The 12,995-nt window shown below is 42.7% G+C and overlaps 3 non-coding genes across 3 annotated transcripts; 2 read left to right on the top strand and 1 right to left on the bottom strand.

Moving 5' to 3' along the window:
* Positions 1-6,631: 6,631 nt before the first annotated feature.
* On the top strand, positions 6,632-6,703 carry TRNAD-GUC (transfer RNA aspartic acid (anticodon GUC)). The gene has a single exon. It is a non-coding gene; the product is annotated as a tRNA-Asp (tRNA).
* Positions 6,704-6,833: 130 nt separating this feature from the next.
* Positions 6,834-6,905, bottom strand: TRNAD-GUC (transfer RNA aspartic acid (anticodon GUC)). Its single transcript has one exon. It is a non-coding gene; the product is annotated as a tRNA-Asp (tRNA).
* A 455-nt stretch (positions 6,906-7,360) lies between these two features.
* TRNAW-CCA (transfer RNA tryptophan (anticodon CCA)) lies at positions 7,361-7,432 on the top strand. Its single transcript has one exon. It is a non-coding gene; the product is annotated as a tRNA-Trp (tRNA).
* The last annotated feature ends 5,563 nt before the right edge of the window (positions 7,433-12,995 follow it).

Consider the following 12,995-nt stretch of genomic DNA (forward strand, 5'->3'; position numbering starts at 1 on the left):
AGAAAACTCATGGGTTGGGATAAAGACAAAGCAAAAGTCTGACAAGTAAACAAAGGAAACCAAGGAGTCCATTCACCACTTCCCATCAGCAGGCAAGTGTACAGCCATTTCCAGGAAAGCAGGACTCTACCATGCTTAGCAGTTATTTGGAAGGAGAAATATCATCTTTGCAGTGACGAAGAAAGCCAACAGGATGCTGGCTTGCATCAACAAGTGCATCATCATCATCATCGATAAAGAAGTCATTGTCCCACTTTACTCAGCACTTGTCAGACCACACCTGGAGTACTGCATTCAGTTTTGGTCTCCAGTATATAAAAAAGGTGCAGACAGGCTGGAAAGTGTCCAGAAAAGCACCATGAGAATGATCAGAGGACTGGAATACCTGCCAGATGAAGAAGGGGTGAGAGAAATGGGTTTGTTCTGACTGAGAAAATCAATGTAGGCACAATCACAGAATCACAGAATCATCCAGGTTGGAAGAGACCTCCAAGATCATCAAGTCCAGCCAATCACCCAACACTGTCTAATCAACTAGACCATGGCACTTAGTGCCTCATCCAGACTCTTCTTAAACCTGCAGGGACTGTGACCCCACCATCTCCCTGGGCAGCCCATTCCAATGGACAATCTCTCTTTCTATGAAGAACTTCTTACTAAGATCAAGCCTAAACTTCCCCCTGCACAGCTTGAGACTGTGTCCTCTTGTTCTGGGTTGCCTGGGAGAAGAGACCAATCCCCACCTGGCTGCAACCTCCCTTCAGGTAGTTGTAGACAGCAATAAGGTCTCCCCTGAGCCTCCTCTTCTCCAGGCTAAACACCCCCAGCTCCCAGAGAGCTCCCACAAGAGCCTGCTGAGCTGCTGAGGTTTTAACCAGTAAACTTTTGATTATGTGCATGGCTGCTGTTTTTGGGCTGCTCTGATACCATCACTCATCCCCATCCTCTCTTTGTACCATTTTGGACCAGCCATGAAACTGCCATTCTGGATTCATAACTTCATGAGGTTTTTCCTTTCAGAAAGTGACCTGGCAAAGGGAGAAAGCACACTGCACAATGACAATCCCTTGGCTGCATTGTTTGTACACATGAAGCAGAAACTCTAGTTGCAGCCTTCCAAATTTCATATCCTCTTTTCCACTAGTTCTGTGTACATTTTCTTCTCTATAGTTTTCACTACCTTGTCTATGTGAAAGCCAAAAATCATTAAATTATTTCACTCACCAAAGTCTCTAAGTAATTGTTTTACCACAGAGGAAATTTAAATATGGAACCAGCAGAAGGCAACACCCACATTCTGAATGCATCCTGAAACACAAAGGTATTGGAATCTGAGATATGTATCTATCCACAACATCCTCCTCCTGAATATCTCAGCTGAAATTCTGCATCCGGTCAGCAGAACTGCAATGCTATTCTGGTCCCCCTAAATTGTAAGCAAACTCTGTTCTAGATCTAAGCCTCTCCTAAAGGCATGTCTCTAGTTAATAGAGCAGGGGATTGGCTGCCCCTGTAGTGCCCATTTCAGAATACAGTTGTTCTTTCACTTTCAAATAAAGAGAAAAGAAATTGCTACACCCCACAGTTACAGGATGTAGCGCATGATAAGAATGCACACATCCAGTTCTGGTGTCAGGGGGTTTAGGTAAATGAATTGTGGGACTCCTGTTATCATAGAATCATAGAATGGCTTAGGTTGGAAGGGACTTCAGAGATCATCTCCTCCAACCTCGCTGCCATGGGCAGGGACTCCTCCTAACTAGACTTGGCTGCTCAATGCCTCATCCAACCTGGCCTTGAACACCTCCAGGGAGGAGACATCCACAACCTCCTTCGGCAGCCTATTCTGGAGTCCCACCACCCTCATATTGAAGAACTTCTTCCTAAAATCCAGTCTGAACCTTCTCTCCCTCAGCTTAAAACCATTCTCCCATGTTCTATCACCATACATCCTTATGAGAAGTCCCTCACCAGCCTTCCTGTAGGATCCCTTCAGGTATTGAAAGGCAGATCTAAGGTCCCCCCAGAGTCTTCTCCAGGCTGAACAACCCCAGCTCCTTCAGCTTATCCTCATAGCAGAGGTGCTCCAGCCCTTGGATCATCTTCGTGGCACTCCTCTGAACTCACTCCAACAGCTCTGTGTCCTTATGATGGGGACAAACCTGAGCATGTTCATAACAGCAGAGCCAAACTGACCAAAATAGAGTCTCTCTGTCTCTCTCTGGTTCCAGGCAGTAGCCCTTGAACTGTCAGTTATTCTTAAGTAAAAGAATGAGCAGGAGCATTCAATAATTTTGTAAACCTACCATATTTAATGAGGACTTCACACTGCAGACACAGGGGACTTTAATAATATTTTAACTTAACTTTAATACTTTTCTTCCTCTTGGTCAGTCTTGCTACACTGAGAATAGGCAAATAAGTTACTCCAGTCTAAGTGAAAGGGTTAGTTTTATCTTTTGCAGAATCCCCCAAGTCTGGGTCCTTCCCACATGCATAAGCAGGGGAAATGATCTAACTTCTTCCCCATTTCCTGCTCCTTTTTAGCCTCTCTTTCTTTTCTGTATTCGTTATTAATAACAAATGACAAAACCAGGCATGAACTACACATCTGGTTCAGCTCTGGCAAGCACTCTCAGAATGTAAGTGGCAAGAGCTGCCAGGTGCCTTAATTTTAAACTAGAAACTCTATTAAAACTTTCTGTAAAAGAATTATTGATTTTTGCTGCCAAGGTGAGCCTTATAGCTGGGGAATGATTGTAACTCCTTTTCAAAAACATACTAGCAAAATACTATCCATTAATTCCCTTCAGAGAAACTATGCTTTCTCCAGCCATTTTGACCCCAAATTGCTAGAATTTCATTTAATGAGCTGATTTTATGTAAGCTGTATCAGATTTAAAAGACATGATTATTTCTTTCTCCTATTTTTAACAGAACAATTACACAAAGTAATAACCTTAAATTTCTGCTCTTGAGCTAATTTTGAATGAGTAATTTCATCGGGCTATGAAGTAGAGGATCTCAGAATGCCACCAGAGGGAGCTGATGCAATTCCAAACTTGAAATTAGTTCTTTCCTCCTATTTCTCCCCCCAACCCCCCCCCCAAAAAAAAAAAATCCAACAACAACAAAACCAACAAGATCATTATCTTGCAAAACAGACAGAAAAGAAATAAAGATTATTGTCCTGAAGCATGCTGTTTGTGCCTTTTGAAGTAAAAACCACCTTGTCCCAATCACACATAATGAGGAGCACTAATGTAAATGAAAAAAAAAAAACCACAGAATCATTGCTCTAGGTTGGAAGAGACCTCCAAAGGTCATCTAGTCCAACCCCCCTGCACTAAGCAGGGACATCCTCAGCTGGAAAAGTTAGCTCAGGGCTCCATCAAGCCTGACCTTGAATGTCTCCAGGGATAGGGCCTCTACTACCTCCCTGAGCAACCTGTTCTGGTGTTCCACCACTTTCACAGTAAAGAGCTTCTTCCTAATGTCCAGTCTGAATCTGCTCTTCCCTAGTTTAAAACCATTGCTCTTTGTCCTATATACTTGCTTATAGACTCACAATTTTTTCCCTAGGAACAGATGCATTATTTTGCATCACATTGTCACCATGATGTTTCCCTTCACATTTTGCCCCACAGCAATTTTCTCATCTCTTTAAACTGTCATCTCCAAACCAGTGATTGCACATTACCATCTCCCATCCTTGTCAGGTGGGAGAAAGCTGCAGCATGTCCAGTGTTCTCTGGATCCGACTCTACCTAGCAATACATTTGGTATTTTTCCTCTTGCTGCTTTTGATTTCACTAGAATGAAGAATAACTTGGTGATTGTCAGGCAATGTATTGCAGATACATAGTAGTATCTTTTTTTTTTTTAAGTACTTCAAGCACTTCTGCTCTAATCACATAATTCTCAACAGTTCCTCATTTGTGCTTTTGGCTATTCAATTGATTTCAAATATCACAGTCTCACAGTCTCACAGTATATCAGAGGTTGGAAGGGACCTCAAGAGATCATCAGGTCCAACCCCCCTGCCAGAGCAGGATCACTTAGGGTAGTCTGCACAGGAATGCATCCAGGTGGGTTTGGAAAGTCTCCAGAGAAGGAGACTCCACAACTTCCCTGGGCAGCCTGTTCCAGTGCTCTGTCACCCTCACTGTAAAGAAGTTTCTCCTCATGTTGAGGTGAAATTTTCTCTGTTCTAGTTTGAACCCATTGTTCCTTGTCTTATCACTGTGAACCACCCAAAAGAGCCTGTCCCCCTCCACTTGACACCCACCCCTCAGATATTTACAGACATTGATCAGATCCCCTCTCAGTCTTCTCTTCTCCAGACTAAACAGCCCCAGGGATCTCAGTCTCTCTACATAGGGGAGATGCTCAAGTCCCCCTATCACAGAATCACAGAATCAACCAGGTTGGAAAAGATCTCAGAGATCATCAAGTCCAACCTATTACCTAATACCTAACACCTCATGACAACTAAACCATGGTTCCAATCTTTTTTTGAACACCTCCAGGGTTTTTTGAACACCTCTTGTTTCAAATTTAAAGTGCCCTGTGATTCATTTCTGTATCTGGGTGTTTTTTTTAAGTTTCAGGCTTTTAAAACTGGTCAAGATGGCCAACCATCTATCACATCTTGAATAACCTCCAGGGAATGTGCACATTTGCTTTTCTCTGTCGTGAATAGCATTGGAAACAGCAATTAATTTCTCTAAGAGTTTTATTTTGTCTCATCTTCCTTATTCCATCTGCTAAATCTAAAAACTTATCTACTTCCTTTCTATTGCTTGTCCAGCCACTGAAAATTGTGTCAGAAGCAAAAGATGCCAATCCAGGATCTTCTTTTCAGCATTACAGTCTGTCAAACTTTAGAGAGCAGCAAGAGCTATCCAAGGTCCAAGGCATTAATGAGTCCTGATGTGGGACCACACCACTCTTTTTCAAGTCTTCTGCAGCATCTTTTGTGTGTTTCTAATTCCATACCTCCAGCAGAGGTTTTGGATTTAGTAGCACATCCTCCCCAGACTGAGGTTTGGTTTTGATGTCATTTCCCCCTTGTAATCACCTGGCCCACTCTTGCCTGATGTCTCTATTGAGTGGGCATCGGAGTACATAGAAGTTTGCAACAATCAGCTTCCTAAGGTAGTTAAATTCATTTCTTCATTAATATTCCCTCATTTATAGTTTTGTAAACCCAGTAGCTGTTCGGGAGATAGCAGTTTCATAAGAAGACAGCCCAAGGAGAAGTCTGTGGAGGAACCTCACACAAAATCAATTCCAAGGCAAAGGGTAGCAGCTGAGGGAGAGCTGACTGCACCAAGCACCACTGCTTAGACAAGCTGTGGGACTGCAGGGGCTGAGGAACAGAGGCACCTGGAAAGGGGTGGCAAAAGGGTCTATACTAGCTAAGAGTAAGTGGTGTCACAAAATGGGAACAGGTAATGAATGTGTGGACCCTCAGAAAGTCTATCAACATAAAATTCACTATCAACATATTTAAAATTTGAACCCATGCAGCAAATTTAGACCAGCCTAGCAACACTGGTTTTGCTCCTGCTCCAGGGGGTTTAAAGCCTATCATCTGATCACAGCCCTACCAGTTCATGTCATCAGGCTATCTCTAAATAATGAAATTATTATGAGATTTCATTTGCTATTTTTCACTTGTCAGGACAAAATTTGAATCTTTTGCATCCAATAACATATTCAAATGCTAAAATGAGTAGGGCAACTTTTAGGTCACTTACAGTGTGATGTCTACATAGAGATTGCTGTTTGATCTTTAGCTATGTTTGCCTGAAATAGCTAAGCTGGGGTCCTTTTAGCCAAAGAAATATTAACAGTGGAAGAGGCCATCAAAAGAGAGCACCATTTATTCCAGTTGCTTGTTTATTATATGATGTTAATTCTTCATCTAACCAGCTAGCAAATTAAAAATAGCTTCCTGTCGAAGGTCACCGTGAGGCAAGCTTAGAACCATGCTGCTGCTGACCAAGTCAGTATCAAGCCATATGGCCAGGATGCATTCCTCTGCCTTTTACTCTAACCTCGAAGTGAATGGTTTCCATTTCTCTCGTTCCCTTTTTAGGTAGGTAAGGAGCAGGTGCTCGAGTCCCTTCACCCCAAGCATTGCTGACTCCAGGGTTTCTCAGGTTGCCGTAAAAAGAAACTGTGTGAAGGAGATGCAAAAATACAAACGCACAGACATCCGAGCTGCTGTTTTGCCCCTCACCGCTGCAGCCGGGCGGTTTCCTTGCGCTGCATTTTTCAAGGGTCTGGCAAGACCCCCCAACCGTAGGGGAGACAAGAGAACACAGACAAACTCTAGTCATGAGCGATCCTTTTCCCTCCCTCCGCCTTCTCCCCCTCGTCTCCCCGTGCTGGACACCAGCAGGGGCCGGCACAGCCCAGTCCCTTCGCCGGGCCTCTGGTACACACTGTACTCGGCTCACCCGAGGGCTCTCGCCCAGCCGTAGCCTCCCTGAGGCCAAAGGGAGGAGGGAAGGAAGTAGGGCGTGGAGAGCTGCGGTGCCCTACAAAAGGCTTCCCGGGCTCCGGCCTGCCTCTCCCTTGAGCTCCACGGAGCTGCTGGGTGTGGGGGCGAACGCCTTCTGACTCCTCGTTAGTATAGTGGTGAGTATCCCCGCCTGTCACGCGGGAGACCGGGGTTCGATTCCCCGACGGGGAGACCCGCATTCTCACGCGTTTTTTTGTTTTCTTCGCGGTACGGCCGTTGGCAGCCAGGGTCAAAAATTACGAGCCCCGATCGCATCGCCCTTCCGGTGGTGCGGGAAGATAGAAAAAACGCGTGTTGCGGCCTCCCCGTCGGGGAATCGAACCCCGGTCTCCCGCGTGACAGGCGGGGATACTCACCACTATACTAACGAGGAACTGCCTTACCCAGGGTTTTCGCGGAGCTCTTTTATGCACCTACACACACTTCTTGTTGGTGGGCAGTGCTAACATGTGAGTATTGACAGAAAGAGCGATCTCTAGGCAGCGGGAACTGGGACCCACAGCTGTGCTTATGAAGGCAATGTCGGGGGAGGCCCGTCCTGGCACGAGTCAGTAGTGGGTGTGTGGGTGGGGAGAATTAATGTACGTGCGCGGGAAGGCAAGAAACGAAGTGGTGGCAGAGGAGAGGGGCGGCGAGAGGGGTGCGGTTGGTTGCTTTGGCGGGTGAGAAAGGTCGTCGCCCGCACCGCGTACACATACAACTCCCCGATCGTGTTCCTCAGCCATGAGGGGAAGAGCACCCCGCAGCCCTTGGGCGTGAGTTCTAAGGCTCCACGTAGCGCTACCCATGGGCGTGAGTTCTAAGGCTTCGAGGATCGCTACTCAGCAGGACCTCGTGGCGCAACGGTAGCGCGTCTGACTCCAGATCAGAAGGCTGCGTGTTCGAATCACGTCGGGGTCATTTCGTTTTTTTTCACTCACTCTTGTTGACTGCGAGCAGCTTCACCCCGGAGGAAACGGAGGAGCATTAATTTCCCCACCCTTAAAACATAATTTTGATCCAGGTATGAGACAGAGAGCCCTCGAAGTAATACTTAAGTGGTCTGGATGGACTGGAAGTTTTGACACTTTATGAAATGCAATTGGGAGGCAAACTGAAGAGTTTGTCAAGGGGCCAAATTTGAGGAACAGAAATATGCCAGAGATACAATTACAATTAGCTTATAAGAATTGATCATTAGTATTGTAAACCATGGCAGTAATTAAGTTTTAGAAACCAGACTCAGCAAAGTCATCAAATTATGATGTGGGGTTTTGGAGTTTTGTTTGTTTGTTTGTTTTTTAAAGATAAATACATTTGGGTTTATAGACTGATATTTATTACATATACCCTTAAAACCTTTCAAATACAGAAGTTCTTCATCTTCCTTAAGAGCTCTGTTCCAGTGCTCTGCTATCTTTACTGTTAGAAAGCAGCTAAAGCAACTACATGTGGTTTAACCCTGATATGTCTTTTGCTGTAACTTAAATCCTGCCCTCATGCTATTGCACCATAGAACAGTTTATTCCGTTCCTGTTTATAGTTACTTCTTCGCTATTTGAAACTTGTTATGCTTCTCCATAGCTGTCCTAGAGCATTAGACTGTGTTTGCTGGGCCTCTGATTATTTATGTTTAATATTATTATTTGCCTCTGGAATCTTTCTAAATGAGTTGCATTTCTAAGTGCCCAGAACTAGTCACAGTATTGCAGCTGACTCAGATTTTACCAGGTCTGAATAGCATTGCCTCACATGCCATGCTGGCAGGACTTCCATTTATGTGGTTAGTCTTTTTTTAGTGAATAATCTGTTAGATGGATGTGTTTTTTTATTGGAGGCATAATCTGTTAGATGTTCCACTTGCCCCACAAAAAGCTTATGTCTCTACGTTACCATCTATTAGAGTGCTGGATTTAAGAAGTGGTGGCAATCTGCTTGCATTCCAGTACTGCTGCCAAAGCAGGTGCACTGCTCTAAGCATGCCAGAGTGTTGCAGACAACATCTCTGGCTTGCAGTGTGGGGTTCATCTAGTGACAATGTAGAAGATCTATTAATAGGAGTCAAAGCTTTCAGACTGTGGTTTCACACTAACACATCTAATGTAACTTGAGTGTAAGCCATTACAAAACAGTGAGTCTTGCTCTGCGCCATCCATCCCTGCCTGCATGTTTTTCCCCTTCCACTTGGATTACATCTTGCAATTCTGCAGCTGCTGGCTCAGCATGCAGATCTGGTGGCACAACTACTAGATCCAACACAAGGAAAGCCTCAGGAATGTATGGCCTAGGATGTCACACAGAGTCTTTCAACAGCATTCCTTTCAACAACAACCACAACTGCCAATGGTTTGGTTACATTTGTTGTCAGGTGGGTTTTTTTGTTGTTGTTTGTTTTTCTTTTTTTTTTTGAGAGAGAGCCTACTGTCCCTAAATCAAAATAATCTAGTGATGTTCGAAAACTAATTTAAAGAATTAAATGTGCCTTAGATATGTGCAAACTCTCCTTCTCAATTTCCTTTTGGGGGTAATAATTCTTTTCAATCTCACAGCTGTTTTGTTGAGTTGACCTCACTAATCTCAAGGCTGATGGGTAGTTGTCACCAGCATTTCTATGGTACATGTGTGCTTGCACTTTTGTCCTTTCCTAACTTTTAAATATTTCATTTTGTAACCTGACTGACCTCTTGACACAAAATGTTACTTCTTATCAAATTGTTACTAGCCAAATACAGACAATACTTAAATCCACATAAGGTGGGAGCTGAAGTAGTACCTTACGTATGCTAAATATAACTTCTGCACAATCTCTATGTAAGATAAAAATAAACGTCTAAATAGTTCTTGTTTGGAAGTCATTCACTGGGGGGAAACTGCCCTGTAAATTGTCCTCTTCATTTCTGTCAGTGAACTGAGGAGGATACATTTCTGTTGGTGTACTGTCAGCCCTATAGGAGCTGATAGTTGTGTTTGCAGTTCTTGTTGGTACAGGCCTTTCTCTATCACAATCTCAGCAGCAAGAAATTTTAAAACAGTTAAACCCTGCAGTTGTACACATTTTTTTCCCTGCCTGGGGACAGACATACAGACCACCTACAGTGCTAGCTGCCCCACAACCAGGACAACCACCCACATCTGTCCACCACATCAGACAACACAAATGCAGCAGCCTTCCCCAGCAGGTGTCAGTGCAAGGGTGGTGCATGGCCAGCTCCCTGGGTAAAACTACATCCACTGACAAATTCAGTAGGAGTTGCTTCTGCTCCATCGAAGTAAGGCATGTTTTTTCCTTATTGCTTTGCCATTTCTACTTGGATTATGCTTACAACACAATGTTTCCACTAAGAAAGCTACAGTTATTAAAAAGCCATCTAATCTTTCTAATTTAATCAAGAATGTGGCAAAGAAATGAGTGATTCTGGAAAGTACAGTTATGCTATGCCATAATGATTAGAATCATAGAATGGTTTGGGTTGGAAGGAAGCTTAAACAACCATCTAGTTCCAATCCTTTTGCCCTGCTATGTTTTAAAGAATGCCAGCGAAATATGCATTATTACAAAGGGTAAGTAGATTCTTTTTTCAAGGCCAAATTCCTAGTAAAACCTCTCTCTCAACTACTGAAATGGCAACTGCTTATTTTATTTATAGTCATGCTTTCCAGTTTCTATGGCCTTTCTCAGAGGGAGTATTATTTTCACTGTTAAATTTCCTGTGTCCCAAGACTGAATTAATACTTCACGTAGGGTTTTTGGTTTGGTTTTTTTTTTCGCATTAGTGAAAAAGATTTCCGTATCAGCTCAGTCTAAGATAAGGCATGTCTGTACTTCCTTAAATGCCTTTGCCAAGACTGAATGTATAGCCTTCATGATTTTATTATGTATTATGAGCTAAAGGCTACATGTGAATGCAAATTGGGCATCTATATTTAGGATACTGTGGTGCACACACAGAGAAAATGTATTTTTTCAATGTAGTGCAACATAAATTACCTGGCTCATTGTTATGGGTGGCTTTAGGCTAGGACTCATAAACCTGGGGAAACTCAAAGCTTGAAATCTGAGATAGTTTAGAAGGCAACAAGTGTTTTCATGTCAAAACCCCCTGGATGACTGAAAATCTCTTTCTCACACTCAGGAAACCTAATAAATTCCAGACATTTAGGAGGGTCTGCAAAAGGAAGGATTTTTGGCTTCTGCTTTCAGCATATTTCACATTTTTAGGCAAGCTGACAGCAGCTTTTCAACCACTGAAGCTATTTTGCATAACTTTCCTTTTATCACCATTTATAGTGACAAGAGGTAAAATGTGACTACCTGTTTCTCAGGTAGGGGCAGGTATTCTGGTCTTTGAAAACCAGAACTTGGTGTTAGGGACAAACATTTAAGTACTGGAATGTTTCACAGAAGATATGGCAAAACAAGAGTTTAAGACAAATCTTCTAACAGGCATATGACCACCTCATGTTTTGGAGTTTTGTTTTGTTTTGTTTTTTTTTCTCTATGAAAACATTAGAAAGATCTTTTGAGGTCATTCATATTTTAACTCATTCCTTTATCCTCTTTGACTTTATGCTTTCTTTCCTTCAAACAAAAAAAATAAAGGTGCAGATCCTCAGCTGTATTAAGGTGTAATTATGGTGATACTTGCAGGTTCCAGTGATTATCATGTGTATGTGCATGTGTACATTGTGATGCTTTCCTGTATTACTTTTATTTACCTGGAGAACACCTGTTGTTCCCCAAGGAGTGACAATTAAAAAATATACACCAGGGAATAAAGGACAGTTTTATGTTCAGGATTTTGTATGGGCTTGGCTTTCCAGAGAAATCAACTGCTCTGATACAGAGTGACACTGAAGAGTTATAGGATGCTTTTTAGCTTTTGTCACTTTGGAAGCAGCTGAAGGTAAGCCAATTAAAAATCCCAGTGTCCATGCAAGGGATGGATTGGATTTTGATCAAATAGCCAAAGCATATGATGCAGAGTTTTTTTTCTTTATGCTCTTATGTCAGTTTTGCCTGATAAAATACAGATCCAAGACAAATCCAGTTAATGCATCCCTTTGTTACAAAGTTGAAATGGGAGTGCAACTGTAGTGATTTATTCATACCACATTGCTGTTGCATTTTAAGGCTACTTTTAGCACACTAAAAAGAGACTAACCCGCAATATACTTAGATTGAAAGATGTGAACTGCCTTCAAGCTCTACAGCTTTTGTTCCTTCTACTCTAAAGGGTCACTCACAAGGAAGGCCAACACCAACTGTATGGCATATTCTGAACAGAACAAAGAGTTGCAAATGGCAGCTGCTCTCCTCTAAGGTACAGTGTCAGAAAACAAGCTTCAGGACTAAAGTATAGTAGCCATTATTGTCCATGGGGATATTAGATGGTGGCTGCACTAACTTTTTAGGTTGTATTTCCACCGTTAAATTTGGTTAAAATTTCCCATATTCAGTTGCCTCATACACTGCTTCTCTGGACATGTTCCACCATGTCCATATCTTCCTTGTAACAGGGGCTCCAGAACTGAATGCAGTACTCCACGTGGGGTCTCACCAGTGTGGAGTAGAGGAAAAAATAAATAGAACCACATATGTGTTCTATTCAGGCTTAAAAGTAAGTGGTAGCAGTCAATCCACACTGGTGTATTTGCTGTTTAAGTATGCTGTCAATGGAAGGAGAATGTTTCTGCCCACCATTCAGCCTCACAGTCTAACAATCTAAGCAGGTGAAATACATGCAACACCAAGAAACAAACATCTTCAGATATAAATGACAATGATCTGCAGATGATACCACCTGAAATCACTACTGGCATTAAATTAAATTCCCCAAGCTAAGCTTCTCCCTTGTGTTAATTACTTTGTTACACCAATTCCTCAGTTGGAAGCATCAGGATTCTTGTGGGTGGGTCCTTGATTTGCTTGGAAATTACCATCCACAAAAATAACCCTCAGCACCTTCAGCATCAGCTGATATTGTGGTAAACAGGAATGACAGGCACCGCATTTCATGAGGGAGCAAACCCAAACAGAGGAAATCCCTTTCCTCAACAGCAATTTAACACTCTTTTTGGCGCATGAAGAGGAGTGGGTGCAAATACTAACAATGCTGTCTCATGTCCATGATTGATGACCCCATCTTAAAAACCATTCCCATCATAAAATACAGGAAAATGTATACTGGTGCAAGCAAGCAGGAAGATGTAACTCGCTTGATTAAAGATCATGCAGTCTTAAACTCAGTCTTACTTTCCTGGCAGGGACACACTTGTGAAATTTTTGAAGTTATCTCAATTAAACGACTATGAGCTTTTCAGATTTTGCAGTACTTATAGAAAAAATTATTACTTTTTTTTTCTTCTTTAAACATGCAAGTCATCGCAACGGCAGCAATTATACGAACATATCAGCTCCCAGTTTGCCAGGTGGCTTTCTTCTGAAGCCTGACAACTAAGGCATTAGGTGAAGTGAAGCACTGGG

Source organism: Indicator indicator, chromosome 14 (genome assembly GCF_027791375.1).
Source record: "Indicator indicator isolate 239-I01 chromosome 14, UM_Iind_1.1, whole genome shotgun sequence".
NCBI lineage: Eukaryota > Metazoa > Chordata > Aves > Piciformes > Indicatoridae > Indicator > Indicator indicator.